We start from the raw sequence: 16,103 nt of genomic DNA on the forward strand, positions 1-16,103 counted from the left end.
CTGGATTCTTAATCAGCAGTAAGATATACTGGGTTTTAAGTTGGATCCACATCCCATCTCAAGGGACCTGCTTTCAGCCTCAGAAAACAGATGTGTCTCCAGATTTTTTTCCAAAGAAACAGGGTCAGACAGAAGAATCATAGAAGTCAGTCTTCTTGCAGCAGCTACTCATGTGGAAGTAGCAAGTACAAAGAAGAAAGGAGGTCATGACCAACTTACCAAGATTGTTTCAACAGCAACTACAACACTGAGGAGAGAAAGGATTTTTTTCACTTCTTTTACAACCACAAAAGTGTTCTAGTCTGGAATCTGTATCTTCTATATACAAATGTATGCCAACCATAATTCAAAATAACCCCCTTTTTTTTTTTTTTTTTTATAAGCCAGCCTTATCAATAATAAATTGCCTACCTTTCTCAAAAACATTGGTATAATGCTTAGAGGTTCTTCCTTTCTCAGTCCTTCCCAAATTATTTTGATTGTATGCAGTAAACAAATACTCTCTACAACCACAGTACAATCCTTATTAATCAAGGCAGCAGGGAGGATATTCCAGGACAGAGATATTCTAAACTCAGATTAACTCTGTAAAACGTTTGGCACCTAACTGAAATCGCCTGGATCAGAGATGGTATCACCCTCAGCTCTTCTAATAGTCAATGCAAAACAACCACCACTCCGCAAGGAAAAGCAACATCTTAGGTTGCTCGAACATCACTGAAGATAGGCTGAAAATCATCAAGACTGAGGACAGTTTAATTGGGAATATCTGGAGACAGTAAACCAGATGGACTGTTAGATTGACTGTTATCATTCCTACACAGCCAAACTCATTTCTAACCTTCCTAATAAGTTAGCCAACACTGGTATCGTTGTTACTTTACAAATACTATGTCCCTTCTCTCATCCATTATCAGGAAAAAAAAAAAAAAAAAACACGAAAACAATGTAGAAGCAATGAAAAAGAAAAAAAAAAAGGAAAGACAGAAAAGAAACGTGGGATAATGAAATTGATAATGTGCTCTGAGAAGTGATGCAGCAAATAAACAGATTTCAGATACCAACTTTGAAGTTAATTTGAAGTTACTTGCACATTGCTTTTTAATACATGGACTGTGCCTGGAAAACCAAGGGAATGAAATACATCACTGGAAAGAGAACATTCCTATCAAAGACTCAAAATACACTGTAACAGTGGACTAAAAATGAGGGATTTGTACATTTTAAAAGTCTAGACAGCAAAACTGCTGTCTAGATGTAAAAGATATACTTTCAGGAATTTGAAATGTGCTGCCAAAGATAAATATGAATTTTAAACAGTAGTTCAACTGGTCTTCCTACTTCTCAGAGATCTAAGAATTTGACTCATACAAATTGTTTGTCTGCTGTAATGCGGAAGTTTTAAACATCATCACTTCCATGACCTTGCTATTCTGGATTAGTCAAGATATTCGACAATAAACAAGCTAAAAGTTAGAAACAACTGGTATGACCTTAATAGTGAGCTTTACATCAAAATTACAGAACATAACTTGTTCCATAAATGGGCCAAGAAATACTCTAAGGTATACAGTAGGCTCTGAGGTGACCATTAATACTCAGATTTGAGATCTATATGAAAGGAATTTTATTGTTAGAATATAGCTTTGTAATTTTCATTGTCAATTTTCTCATAAGGTCATTAAATCAATAGATCTGTATGCAGCCACAAACAGCAAGGGAGGACACAGTAATCTCAATCAGAGCTTAAAAGGGCACAAACAAACTATTGCCTATTTTACGAATTTTGGAGTCTTTTTGGTGGATATAGCTATGATATCTGAAATAGAAAGACTGTCAGGATTGCATTCCAGCTGTGGTAGGGAAACTTTTTGAAAGCAAAAATTTTTTTTCAACCCTTCAAAGAGACAGTATTTACTAACTTGTTTATTTATTTACTAGATTACTAATATCACATTATATTTAACCTTTCAAACTTGACCTAGATGTCTCCAGTATTTGGTATTTTGAGAATAAAACAGAAATAACTAAATACTAAGTTTTACTGGCTCAACAAAAGTAATACATTTTTTGAACTACATATGATTATTTGTATTTCATGATACTGCTCTAAAATAAAAACAGTTATAAACATGATGATGAAAAAGAATACCCAGCAGATGGTAGGTATTCTCTTCATACCTTTCCTTGCCAAGACAACACCATCTTCTTTTATTAAAGAATGGATTTATTTATTTTTATGTGGTGAACATACTCAAAAAATACAATCTTTATCATTTAAACTTTATGCTGCAAGCTACTCAGACCACTCTTTCATTTAATACAAGTTTGTACCAGGCTTAGTACAATAGGTCCCTTTCTTGGCATGATTTCAATGCAGATACTAAACAAATAATAATAATCACCCAATCTGTATTTGGTCTTACAAGTATCCTTGCTTACAACTGCAACTTTTTTTTTTTAATTAGTATTGGTATTAAATATGTATCTGTTCACAAGTGGAGAAAGAAGAATAGCATCTGTGGGCTCCATTGACATACACGTTGCAAATATATACATGATGTGATAGTGATTTGAAATAAATTACTTATAACTATTTCAACAATCATATAACTCAAAAGACAAGTTATAGTTTAGAGGTATATGAGCAATAAATAGCATAAAGGTTAAGACTGCATAGCAACATAGGTGTAGTAAGATGCAAACACACACCTGCCCAGTTATTAACGGGTTATACTTACTTCTACAGACTACAGAAGACTTTTGAGGAAGAGTTTCAATGAAGACAGGATATATTAAGAGAAAATGCACAAATGAATACAAGAGAAATAGACAGTTAAGAAATCAAAGGCCAGCAAAGCAAACACAAAGTTCAAATTTGTGACAGCATATCTCTCCTGGAGAGAAAGGATGGAAGCTGTAAAGCATTTAAAATAAAGACTGTATGTTTGTATTTGAAAAGATGAGTAAACAGACTTTAAAAAGCAAGTGATGTAGGCAGAGGAATAAGCTAAGATGATATTAACACCACTAATCAAGTGAATCAAAGCTGTAAGTATTGAAGTCAGACAGAAAGATGAGATCATAACAGTCATGGTGTTGAGATGAGCAGGCCTTCAATGTGATTTATGGCTACAAGGACAAATAGGAACCGTCAGACCTCAAAGCTGCATAGAGCAAGTAGAGTGCATCAGGAAAGAAAAGAAAATCCAGGAATTGTTTCTGATATTATTATATTCAGATGACCACTGAAGACCAAGAAGATTTTCTGAGATAGGTTGAATTTAACCAGAGTGGTGGAAGACCACTAAAAAATATAGCAGTGATGTCTTCATAAAGATTATGTTTATGGCTACATTATCCAAAGTTAAGGTGTGGAGGAAGATGAGAAGGCTGAGGATGGATCCCTGAGAGAGCTAAACACACACACGCATACATACACAAAAAGGAGAAGAGGGAGAGGAAGACCTACCTAACAAGGAATAGATCTGAAAAGAGAATCAACAAGGACAAAATGACAAATGCCTAAGAGCAACAAAATTTAGTGAAGACTACAGCATATAAACTGAAAGAGATGACAGATGGAGTGGAGGAGAATAAAGGACTAGCCTGGAAATCTTCCAGGAAGAAGTCAAGTGGAACATTAGTAAGATAAATTTCAGTGCAAAAGACAAACCAGAAGTGAGCAGTTCTAGAAAGGCAGCAGAAGACAAGAAATGAAGACAGTTGTACAAAGCATATCTTAGTATGGGGTAAAGGAGGATGAAAGGAGGTTGTTGAGTCTCTTTCTCTGGAGATATTCAAACAGACCCAGAGATAGGAAATTAATCTGGGGAAAAGAAACTACTGAAGTTTAGGGTTGTTTTGTTTGTTGGTGTCTTTACTATGGAAAGATTTGGGCATATTTCTTGTGTAAGGAAAGGAATTCAAGACGAGAGAGACAATTTAAAAAGAATTGCACAAGGTGGGCATGGACAGGTATAGGGTCAGGGGAACGGGTTTAAAGACCAGAAAAAAATTAAAACATAAAATTAAAAAAAAAAAACACACACACATCTATTTCAGATGAAGATGAAGAAGCTTGAATGTTATCCTTGGTTGATTAGTCTTTAAAATGGAAACAAGGGGAAACAGATAAACTAAATGGAGGCCTATAAAATTAGTAAAAAAAAAAAAAAAAAAAAAAACAGGGAAAACTGCAGGCAAAGATACTCATGTCATAACAAAAATCCTAGAAGAACAGAAATCCCTAAGAAGCACAGAAAGTCATGAGAATTGAAAGATTTTCACCAGAGATACTCAGCAGTATCTCTGCAGCATGGCAGATGGCATTAGGAACTGAGGAAGTGCAGACTGGGAGTCAGCCAGGACCATGAATTTTAAGAAGGGTTTGGAAGTGTATGAGAAGAACAAAGAAAATAGAAACTAAAGGGAACTGATATGCTGACAGAAGAAAGCAAAGCATAGAGTAATAAAGGAAATAAGAGCAGAAAAGAAGTCATCAAAACTGACAAAAAAGTTTTTACAAAGTTCCATTTCTGGAGTGAGGGAATAAAAATGTTGAGAAAGTTAAAACAGTTATCTCAGAAAAGGAACTCAGAGAACACAGTACTTAGAAGAGACCAGCTCAGGTGTGTCACTGATTAGACACATGGGATACAATTCAAATGAGAAACAGCCCCAGGGCAGCTACCAAGTTGGACAATTCATCCATGCGGAAACCAAAGTGGGAGAAATTATGAAAATTTAAGAAAAGAAAGTTGTAAGTCAAAGGCAGACAGAGATGGGGAATAGGTAGAGTTGTGTGCATGCCAAATGTTAGAAATGTTAGAGAGGCAAACAGAAACAAATACCTGTGTTCAGAGAGCACGCTAGGTGCCAACTTCTTTGGCCCAAATTCAAAGCAAGTATTACTAGAGGGAGCAGTCTTCATAAACACCATGGATGAGCCAGTGTAACAGACAAGGGAACAGAGTGCTGTGGGCTGGAGGGAACAGCAGGAGGCAAAAAGACAATCTCCAGGTTCTTTGAGACCGGCAACATTCCAGAAACCTCAACAAATAAAATGAAGAGCAAGTAATGAAGGCAATAGGGAGTTTTAAATTTGAAGGAAAAAAAAAAAAAAAAAAAAAAAGTATGTGATAGGAATGCTATACAGAGGAGGCTGAACTAGAGGCAGATGTAACTTAAAGCAAGAAAGACAAGACATAGAAGTGTAACCTGCACGTGGAACATAAGAGCATGAGAAGCATCTGACAGAACAGAGATAAACAAGCACCAATAAAGCAATCAAAAGTAACAAGAGAAAAGAAACTGGGCCATCCCAACTGTTACTCTCATATTTCCTAAAACCTGTTATCTGAAGCTATGACATTACTTTCTACATATTCTACACATCAGCTGTTTCAACAAATTACATGGTGATTAAAAATACTAATTAATAAGGGTGATCTACTGTAGCATAGCTATACCAGGAAAAGTTTGCATCCTGTAGCTTATATTGCATACAAAGTCCATATAAACAGTATTGGAGGCATTTTAAACTGGTACTCCATAACTGTATTAGAAATTCATTGCCAACATATGCTAATAAATCTTTTGCAATGTAGAACTGGACTAATCTGAGCCCTATTCTCCTAGGAATTTTAATCGCACTTATGAATCATTTGCCCGAATAGCATTCTGATTGCTTAATTCTTCTCATGATGCAGTACACAAGAGAGTAAAAAACATCCCTGGTTAAGCGTTCTTCGGCATCCTTGGGCATACAGATGTCTGGGTTCTTGGGGAGGAAGTGTTTGTGGATTTTATCTATTATTTATTTTGAAGGAGCTTGTTTTGTTATTTTAAGCCTGCTCATTCTTTCCCATGCTAAATACCACAGCTGATATATCTGATACTTATCTTTACCAGTAATTATTTTCAAGCAAAATATTTCAGAAGGCTAAGGACTGTGAACAGAACTAGGCTAGCTCATGTTTTATGTTTCACTTTAAATCAGCAAGTTACACAGGGACTTAAGTCCCCAGATAAGGGTGTAGTCTATATATGGGGGCCACAGATGTCAGCTAACATGTTAAAACTTTAGGAACTGATCTGCCTAAGAGGAAAAAAAAAAATGAATTGAAATTCATTCATTCCCTGTCACTGCGATACGCTAACTTATGCTAGTAATGCATACTTAAAAAGCAATGAGCATAAACACTTGGAAAAGAATTAAGGGTTATGTGTGATAATTTTATTTTCTTTGCAACGTTTATGTTCTAGTGTGATTACATCTACAGTTTCAAATTGATTCCTGATGTAAACGTACCAGAATTCCGCCCATGGAAGAAGGTTTGTAAACTGTAAGGTTTTCTATTTACATTGGGGTTCAACCACAAAATCCTCCTCCACAGTGGTGGAATTCTCAGCAGACTGGATCATGGCAAATAAAAATGTAACTCCACAAAAAGAAAGGTGAAATCCCATATTCATTTGCACCTTGCACAACTCCAGTTTAGTCAATGGGAACCCAGCAGTATAGGAGCGAGATAAGATTCCAGATCATTTCTATTTTAAACTATAGCATTGCTATAGACTGAAACAGAACACTTGAAAAAAGCGTGCATCGTAAGAGCTTTCCTCTGCTTAGAAACAAAATGATATATTTTAAACTGGGACAGAGCATAGGAAAGTCAACCAGAGACTAGAAGCAGTAATGAGAAGTCAGCAGAACAAAACTGAAATCTCACTTGAACCTTTGTCTGCCTATCAAAACAAAATGGCCCACAGTTTTTTTTTTTAAGGCCAGTAAAGACTGAAACTACCTCACCCAGTACAGCTTACATCCAAACTGAAGTGTTTCTGACAGATGGAAAAAAGTGGAGAGAAACCAGAATAAACAGACATCCCTACTTCTGCCTTTAGTAGTGGATCTGACTTTCACAGGGTGCTCAGTACGCCTGCCCATTCCTCCAAGCCTCACAGGCACTAGAGCAGCCAGTCTCAACATAACTAGCACTCTGTCTATGCCACTTTCCTATTCGTCTATTAAATGGGAAGAAAAAAAGAGAAGAGAAGAGAAGAGAAGAGAAGAGAAGAGAAGAGAAGAGAAGAGAAGAGAAGAGAAGAGAAGAGAAGAGAAGAGAAGAGAAGAGAAGAGAAGAGAAGAGAAGAGAAGAGAAGAGAAGAGAAGAGAAGAGAAGAGAAGAGAAGAGAAGAGAAGAGAAGAGAAGAGAAGAGAAGAGAAGAGAAGAGAAGAGAAGAGAAGAGAAGAGAAGAGAAGAGAAGAGAAGAGAAGAGAAGAGAAGAGAAGAGAAGAGAAGAGAAGAGAAGAGAAGAGAAGAGAAGAGAAGAGAAAACGTGGCAACTGATATACTTAATGATTAAGTAAAAGATAAGAAACATTTCCTTTTCAATAGCATAGAGATCAAATCAATAAATCCTGTGCATAGTGCCTGCAATAGACATTACTGTTACTCACTTGAAAATTTAATTCATGGTAATTCTCATTCTTCTTCATTTTTCATCACCCTTAATCACAGGGTAATCACAAGTAATGCACATCCCAAAGAATAATAAAAGATTACCAAAGGCGTGATGACTTTTTCAATCTGACCATAAAAAAAAAAAAAGAAAAAAAAAAAAACGGAAATTCTGACATTATTAACTTCTATTGATCTTTCTTGTATTTTAAACCCTTTCTTAATGTTCCTGCTTCCTCAGTTATTCCTTTTGCTGTTACACTGCACGACATTTCTGTGGAGATCCAGCCAGCCTGGATCAGTGCTGTTAAATTTGGATACCTTTCCAACACAAGTACTCCCAAGATATCTTAGCCAACAAAGCCCAGTTCATATTCCAAGTTCTACAAGTAAGACACTGAATTTGGCGTGTAACATCCTTATTTGAAAACACTCTGTGCCTTTGAAGTGGAAGACAACATGTATGATATCAACTTTTACAAAGATTTCAAAACAGTATTTGCCAATAATCACCCAGTAAGCCTGCTGCTGCTAATTGACAGATTCAAAGAAACTATTATAAAGAATAAAGTTACAGGGCACGTGAGTAACTGTGATATGATGGAAAAAGAATTGATCCTGTGGTATCACAAACCTCCTTTAATTCCTTGAAGGAGAAAAGACTAGGTGATATAGGTTGGACTAGGTGATCTTGAAGGTCTCTTCCAGCCTAAATGAGTCTGTGATTCTGTGAAGAACTCTATAAATAAAAGAAATTGGTTCACAAAGTCTAATCTGATAGTCAAAAGGTTTTCAGCAAGAGTCCTCCAAAGAGTCAACTACAAGAAAATAAGCAGCAATAAGATATGAGGAGAAGTTTTTTGCAGGAGTTAAGAACTGATAAAATGTAGAAAACAGAAGCCATAAGGAAATCATCATTTCTTCTGGCAGAGGGAGGTCACCAGTACAGAAGTCATCACTTTGAATTCTGGTGAGATTTGCACTCATACATATGGTATCTTACACATGTATAGATGATTTTGGATTAGCAGCAAGGTGACAAAGTTCACTAATGAGGGATAATTTCCTAAGATCCATAAAGAATTCATAAAGTTAAACTTGAATATGAAGATCTCCAGAAGGCCCTTAGCACACAAAATGTGTTAAGGATGATAAACTGTTGTTGGAGCTCAGTAGGGATCGTAAACTGATGCACCAGAGGGAAAAACAATCTTAGTTTCACATACATAGTGAAATTTTCTGGGCACCACCACATAGCAGTGCGGTCTTGTAGTTTTGGTAAAAAATTCCATGAACAAAATTCAAAATCAAAAATCAAAAAAATCAAAATTCAGTAATAGTAAATTCAGTAGGAAAAAAAGGCAAATAGAATACTATAAATTAGAAATACATAGGGAACAAAATAAGGGTATCATTATCCCCTCTATATACATCTAAAGTTTACCTACATATTGAATGTCAAGTTTATTTGGTTCCTATTTGCCAAAAAGGATATAGTGGAAATGGAGAGGATTCAGATGTAGAGAATAAGAACACCTAGTGTATGAAGGAGCTGTATTAGAAGTCTATAAAAACATGATAGGTATTCAGAGGCTGAATAGAGAAATTACTGTTCAATGTCTTTGCCAACATAGCACCAAGGATAGCAGTATTAAATGAAGACAATTGGAGCCATATTCAAAACCAAGAAAAATACTTAGTTCTTCACACAGCATGCTAGTCCAGTGCGTAGAATTCCAGTGGATACTAGCAGCTTTGATGAGTTGAAGAAACTTGCAAACCAGTTCAGTGAAGAGCAATCTATCAAAGGTACCAAATCCAAGAACACCATTTCTGGAACAGTAAGTCCTGGAGGTATGAACTGTCATCATGCAATTGCCCCACTATTACAGGCTTACCTAGGTTTTTGGCCATTCTCACAGTGATGAGTTGCTGAGCTATGCAGACTTTTGATCGGGCCCAGCACAGCTGTTTTTATGTCCTTATGCTCCAGGGAAAGACATGGCAACTGAGGTAGCTAAAGGAGATCTGCAGTCCCTGCTGAGAGTAAGAGGCCCTCTGATGAGAGACTAGTAAGTTATAAATATGCATCAGTTCAAACTGATCAGAATTGCACTAGGAACCTGATGAAGCGAACAAAACCCTGCCTTCATTAACACAGATAATCTTCCAAAGTGAGGGTTACTGAGCATTGGGTGCTTCTTGTCTTGGAAATGATGAAATTGCCTGCTCTTTTATGAAAAGAGCAGTGTTGTTCCAGTGATGTGCTACATCAGTGTACATCACTATGTGTAACCCATACAGATAAACTGTGAACCAAGAGGGGAACAGATTTGGCAATGAGCATGACAGGAAGGCAGGAACATCCATTATGGGGTTAGCATCAGCTCCAGGGCTTAGCCAATTTATTTCACAGGATCACTGCTGCCCAGCTTTCTATATAAGTGTGTGCCAGAAGTGTCCAAAGCCAAAGAGCCTGAATGTCGTTTGCTGTGACAGAATAAAAAGCAGTTCACCTTAGGAAATTTTACACTATCCACAGTAGCAGATAAAGGTGCTATTCTGCAGGTTTCTATGTTAAATTAGAGATCTACAGGTGTGTACAGTGTAGTCAAGTAAAGACAGTAAAATTAAAAGGAAGCTAAACTAAAAATTGATAACGACATTTTTATGGACGTAAAAGGAGGCCCATGAGGGAAATCAAGTCTAAGCGATTACCAGGGAAATTTGTTTATAGCTGATGATACAGACATTGCCAAAAATGTAAATTTAATCTCTGTCTCAGCAATTGCAAAGGACACTAAAAAGGAAGCGATTTAACACTTCTTATTGGTTGAAGCAGGCAAGAAAAGAACAGAGCATGTCCCAGATCTGTGTTGAGGTTGCTGCTACTATAGATGTTCAGGACACAAGGCAGTGCTTGTAACTACTTCTGACAGCACAGATTACATCTTTCAGTGACATCCACAGCAAATATGCATCTTTGCATTAGAAGTTAGATGACTGAGGAATCTCAGCACATCTGCACCCTACAAAACAGAAAACCACTCAGGAAAGAGGAGGAGGAGAGCAGAAGGCAGACTGGGCAATAACTGAGCCCAGTGAGTCACTGCAAGATACTCACTACCAGTAATGAGAAATCCCCTTATGACTATGTGCAGAAGGACTGGAGACAGTACACTGAGATCTAGCAGAGGGAACAAACCTGCTGAATGTAACAAGGCAATCGGTTACTGGAGAAAGTGGTCATCACTTTCTTCCTGAACAAAACAAGAATGCCAAAACAGATTTGGGTTTTCATACACTTCACATTTCATACATTAGGTAAACTTTACCAATGTCTAGTCCCTTCCATTAAATCCTGTGCCCCGGTCATCTAAGTCATATATTTTGACATGTATTAGCACAACTACCACAACTGATATTCTGAAGATAAAATCACAGTTACCAGACACTGAGCTTCATCTTCAAGAGTAACCACACCATCAGGCCTATATCTGCCATGTAGAATCTAAGCATCCAGCAATTATCTTCAGCAGAATATACAATGCAATAAGAAATCACTATGTTATATTACTGATATTATTACAACACTATTCATTTGTATTTTTTTCATACATTAGATTTTTCTAATGATCCCATAAACACACACAAACACACACCTATGAAATCTAAAATTTTATATTCAACAAATATTTTCCTGGAATAGGACTAGAAAAGTTGGAAGAAAAATAGGAAAACATTTTGCTGCTCAAATGCAAGGACAAGGTATTTCTCTGCTGTTTCACTTGCAGAGTTCAGTCAAGTAAAAAAAGAAGAATGACACTGCTTTTGCTGGAAAATTTTAGTCACAGGATTGGGGCATAAAACCAATAGTACTTTCATTAAAATAGTTTTAATTGCATTAAACATGGATGCAAACCACATGGGTATGATTTCTTGCATGTATTTTAATGACTGTGTGTATGCTTGCATAAAATTTTTAATAAAGAGAATTCAGACAAGTAAACCCATTATGTTATCAGGAGAGAATCCTGAATCACTGATGGCTCCTATATACATTATTTTATTTAGGCAGCTGAGGGGAGAGAGGGCAATCTATTGAAGAGGAGTGAAGTTTTACAATTCTTCAACTCTCTCTCACGTAACTTAATGCTGTTTTACTTTTTCATTCAACGCACTCAGCTGAATATTTTGCACCAGCTGATGTTTGCTGCATCAGTTGAGAACATTTGAAAGCTCTGTCAATGTTCTGAGGTTAAAACAGAAATAATTTTTGGCAAGTTGACTAAAGACACAGCTTATGAATCCCTGAAGTTCATGTTCCCCATAGTTCACCGTTTTTTTTATTACTTATACCATAATTTTTATTAGTTATATCATACCGGATTATATCTTTTTATTCAGTTCCATTAATATTTACTTAGCTTCAACAAATTAAAATTCAACCTTTCCCTTTAGAATTAATTCTCTGCTCATTTCAATTGGCATTTGGAGACTCTGATTCCATACATCAGAAATTCTAAAACAGCAGGTTTCATCACTAACACAATTACTATGAGTCAAATAAAGCTGTTTTTCAAGCTTTTCTTCTCTAAAGGATTGCTAAAAAATATTACTATTTATAATTTTCAGTTCTTTCAGCCCTCATTGTTCAAAGATCCCCGTCCAAAATCTCCTATATTTGATAGACTAGTTCACAGATCATCCAAATTTCCTTCCCAGATAATATGAACCTTCCCCTCTACCCATCCTGGTCAAGACATATCTGAAGTATTTTGTCTAGTTCTGGGCTCCCATCTTACATGGGAGACACAGACATACTGGAATGAGCCCAGTACAGGGCCACGAAGGTGATTAAGTGACTGGAGCGTCTGTCAAGCAAGAAGAGGCTGAAATATCTGGGACTGTGCAGCCTGGAGAAGAAAAAGCTTAGACAGGACTTAGAGTGTACAAATAGGTGATTGTAGGGGAGAGTAGGGAGGGCTTAACCAGGCTCTTCTCAGTAATGCCCATTGACAGCATAAGGGGAAACAGGAACTAATTGAAATATGAGAAATTCCACTTAAACACATATGAAAAAAATGTTATGGGTGGTCAAACACTGGAACAGGCTACCCAGAGCAGTTTCAGAGTCTCCATTCTTAGAGATACTCAAAATCCGACTAGACACGGTGCTAGGCAACGTTGTCTAGCTGTCCCTGCTCTAAGCACGGGGTAGACTCCAGTTCCCTAGGCTCCAGGGGCTTGGATAACCTCCAGCTGTCCCTTCTAACCTCAACAATTCTGTGATTCTGCAATCATTTTTATTCTTACCAACTTTCCCCTTGATAAAATGCAAAAATTATATTTTTTCCTTGATTTAATGTACTTAGATTACTAGTGTCTGAATCTAAAATGATAAATAGTTCTACAAAGACTGTCACTAATACCAAGACCCCAATTCACAGACAAGGCAATCCAGTGATCCACACAAAGTAGCAAGCCAGGCTAAATTTTTCTTTTCTGTTTGGTTTTGGGGTAGCCATTTTATTTATGTGGGACAGCGCTCCCTTAGTAAAATGAGAATAATAGTATTTCTCCAACTTACCATCCCTTACAATCCTGTAATAATGGTATGTATGTTTTAAAACCAATTCAAGTGATGGTCTTCCTTTCAGGATCAGACTGAAATCAGTAAGGTGCAATGGAAAGCATTATGTAGATTATTCTGTATATTAATTAGTAAAAAATCAATACAAACTATCAGAAATTACCAGAATTATGGTTCAGCTTCTACTTAAGCTTAGCTTAATTATCATGAGGGAAAAGACCATGATAACAGTAGTGAAACAGCACTCACGTTAATGTTGGCTTGTTGTTTGTTTTTATTGTTATTATTAACTTCTACAGATGAGCTACATAAAGCAAAATAAACACGGTCTTGCAAAGAAACAAGAAACAGGATGAGCAACTCCTATCACCGTTACTAGAGCAGGAAAGGGGTATGAGACAGACAGACCATTGCTTCTTCTCCCAAATGCCATTCTGTGTAACGCATAGCCACTCGTTTTTACTGCATTAATCTGTAACCTTCCCCGCTACTCCCTCTTAGGAGTTTCGAGCTCTACAGGAATTGGTTGGGACTAACTATGACTATTTTAAATGGAACACATTACTGGGCCATTATTGCTGTGATGTGTTCACAGCAAGTTTCCACATCTTCATATGTCCCAGCAAAACTCCTTCAAATAGTCTTCCCTCAGAATGATCACACGGTGATACTCTTGGAGTACAAACTGATAGAGTCATTGAGCAATGTATTTTGTGAACCTGTAGGCAGCTATTGCATACTTATTTTATGCTACATTCTGTTTAGGGCTTTCTGATACGCTTACACTAAGCCCACCCCAAAACAGGTCATTAGGCCCAGTGATGGGGTATATGAATTAAAGTACTAAATGAGAAGAATCTGACTAGGGAACAGGATCATCTCCTGGGAGGAAGACTGATGTGGGACAAGAGGAACTGAATTCTCACTCTGAAATTACTATTTGTTTCTCGTGTTCTTTTGCCATTTGTGAAAGCTTGGCCACAATCTCTCGTTTGCCCTAGTGTTATCATGTCCTTAAAAATTGGCACTATTAGGCATGAAAAGAGTCAGTAGTGTGGAATTAAAATGGCAATCAGAAGTAGGCAAAAGCATGGTCATACGCAACTGAGTATGTACATGCGTGTGAGCGTCCATGTTTAGAATTGGTAAATGACACCAATACCAGGCTTCTCACACAACTCACTAGTTAACACAGTTCCTAAAACTTCCATACAGAGCTTTGATCCTTCATAAGATCTTTATCATCAAGTTTCTGAAAATATGAATGTTTAAAGATTGGGAAACACACTATACTCACAGATGTGTATTCAAAATTCATGGTCAAGGGGAAGGAGTTCTTTAGTTAGTGAGACCCTTTCTAACGCAGCATTCTACAAAGTGCACTTTCAAACACAGGTGCAACCAACTTGGTCTGAGGAGGGGAGGTAAAGTTTTAAAGAATGCACTAAAAAAAGCCTTGTGTTAGGTGATGCCACTTACACTGCCATTGGATAATGGAGAGCTAAACAAACAAAACTGTTTCTATAGTTTCAAGTTTTCAGATAACTTCTGTCTAATTCCCTTCCCTCATGCGTCTCTACCTGGCTGCAATTCCTCCTCTTACAAGAACTTTACCTCCTTCATAGATTCCTTAGGAGTAGTATTCTATTGTCTCCCCAAATGAAGAAGCACCTAATGGGAGTATGCCCTTTGACTGAAATAACATACTCAAACTCACTTAAAACAGTTGGTCACATTGGTATTTCAAAATGAAATGACCTAAATGCAGACTTCCTCAAGCTAACATTATTTGCCAATTTATTTTGCTCTGTAGATAATTTCCATACTAAGCCTGCCACAATGCATGTCTACTGCATTATTTTGGGATTACCAATGTCACATTTTGAAAACAGAATACAATTTGCAGAATTAATATAAATGATAAAACAGAATCCAGGGTAAGTACATGGCATACTGTTATAGCTTCCACTTACGCAAAATTTCAGGAAGATCTAATTATTTTTAATGAGCAAAGGAAACTCCAGGAAGAACTTCAAAACACAGGTAAGTCAAGATTTTAAATTATACTTGAATAAGAAAACCAAAGAAGCTGGGGGGAGGATTGGTCCTTTTAAAAAGGACTCAAATACCCCGCAAAGCAGCAAAATACCATGAAACCAATACTTTCAGGAATTTCATTCCAATGCCAAGAAACAGAATGTACTCATTGTGACTAATGCATTAAAACACTGAAAATAAATTCTAACAGATTAAAAAGATCTTGTAACAAGTGAAAGGTATACTGAAATCATTCCAAACCTAATCAAGCTTAAGAGTAGGGAAGTCTTTTCCCATTATTATTAAGAATGTAAGCTGGATAAGTAGACTGGGAAACTATAAATTATGGGCAGTAAGAGTAATAAAACATTTTTTAGAAATATGTTTTTAATTAAAAATGAGAAGACAGCCATTTTTACTGAAACTACTTGCTGTACATTCTCGAGTTTGGTCTTCTGTGGTCTCCCACACATATTCATTTCCAATAAAATGTTATTAAACTGGGATGAAACTGGAATGCAGTTCTAAATGCAAAATCAAATCCATGTTTTTCCATGTTTACATTTTTAGGTGAAAATATGAAAATATTTTCAAACCTTTATCACTTAATCCTGAACTTTGGGGTCAGGAAGTACTAATCACCCCTGCCAATCTGCTGTCCAGTTACATGTGCAAACTGTTGTTTCACAAGAATAAAGCAAGCAACAGAAATATTGCACATTACTTTCAGGCTTCAGCTGAGCTTTTAAAACACATGGCCAAATACGTTGCCATGGAAATGTTCTGCAAATACATCTAGAATTTCTTAAGATGGAGCTGAACATCGTTTTTGAAAATAAACTTCTCCTACAAATTCTATGAAATATAATTGCTGTATGCTGTATTCAAGGGCAATAAAATAGGAACTCTTCAATGGCTATTATCTACCATTTATAACGCCTAATGTGATAACAGTATAACTAATACCATTCTGTCCTTCATACATGAAATTAGGCCACTATCTTCCT

At 36.6% G+C, this 16,103-nt stretch overlaps 1 protein-coding gene across 3 annotated transcripts in view; it reads right to left on the bottom strand.

The window, feature by feature from the left end:
• Nucleotides 1-16,103, bottom strand: part of SLC4A10 (solute carrier family 4 member 10) — a gene marked incomplete at its 5' end in the record, with an annotated part of 153,920 nt that overhangs the window by 102,611 nt on the left and 35,206 nt on the right. The gene's annotated exons all lie outside the window — the stretch shown is intronic.

This window comes from Aythya marila (assembly GCF_965140915.1).
Source record: "Aythya marila genome assembly, chromosome: 6".
Taxonomy (NCBI): Eukaryota; Metazoa; Chordata; class Aves; order Anseriformes; family Anatidae; genus Aythya; species Aythya marila.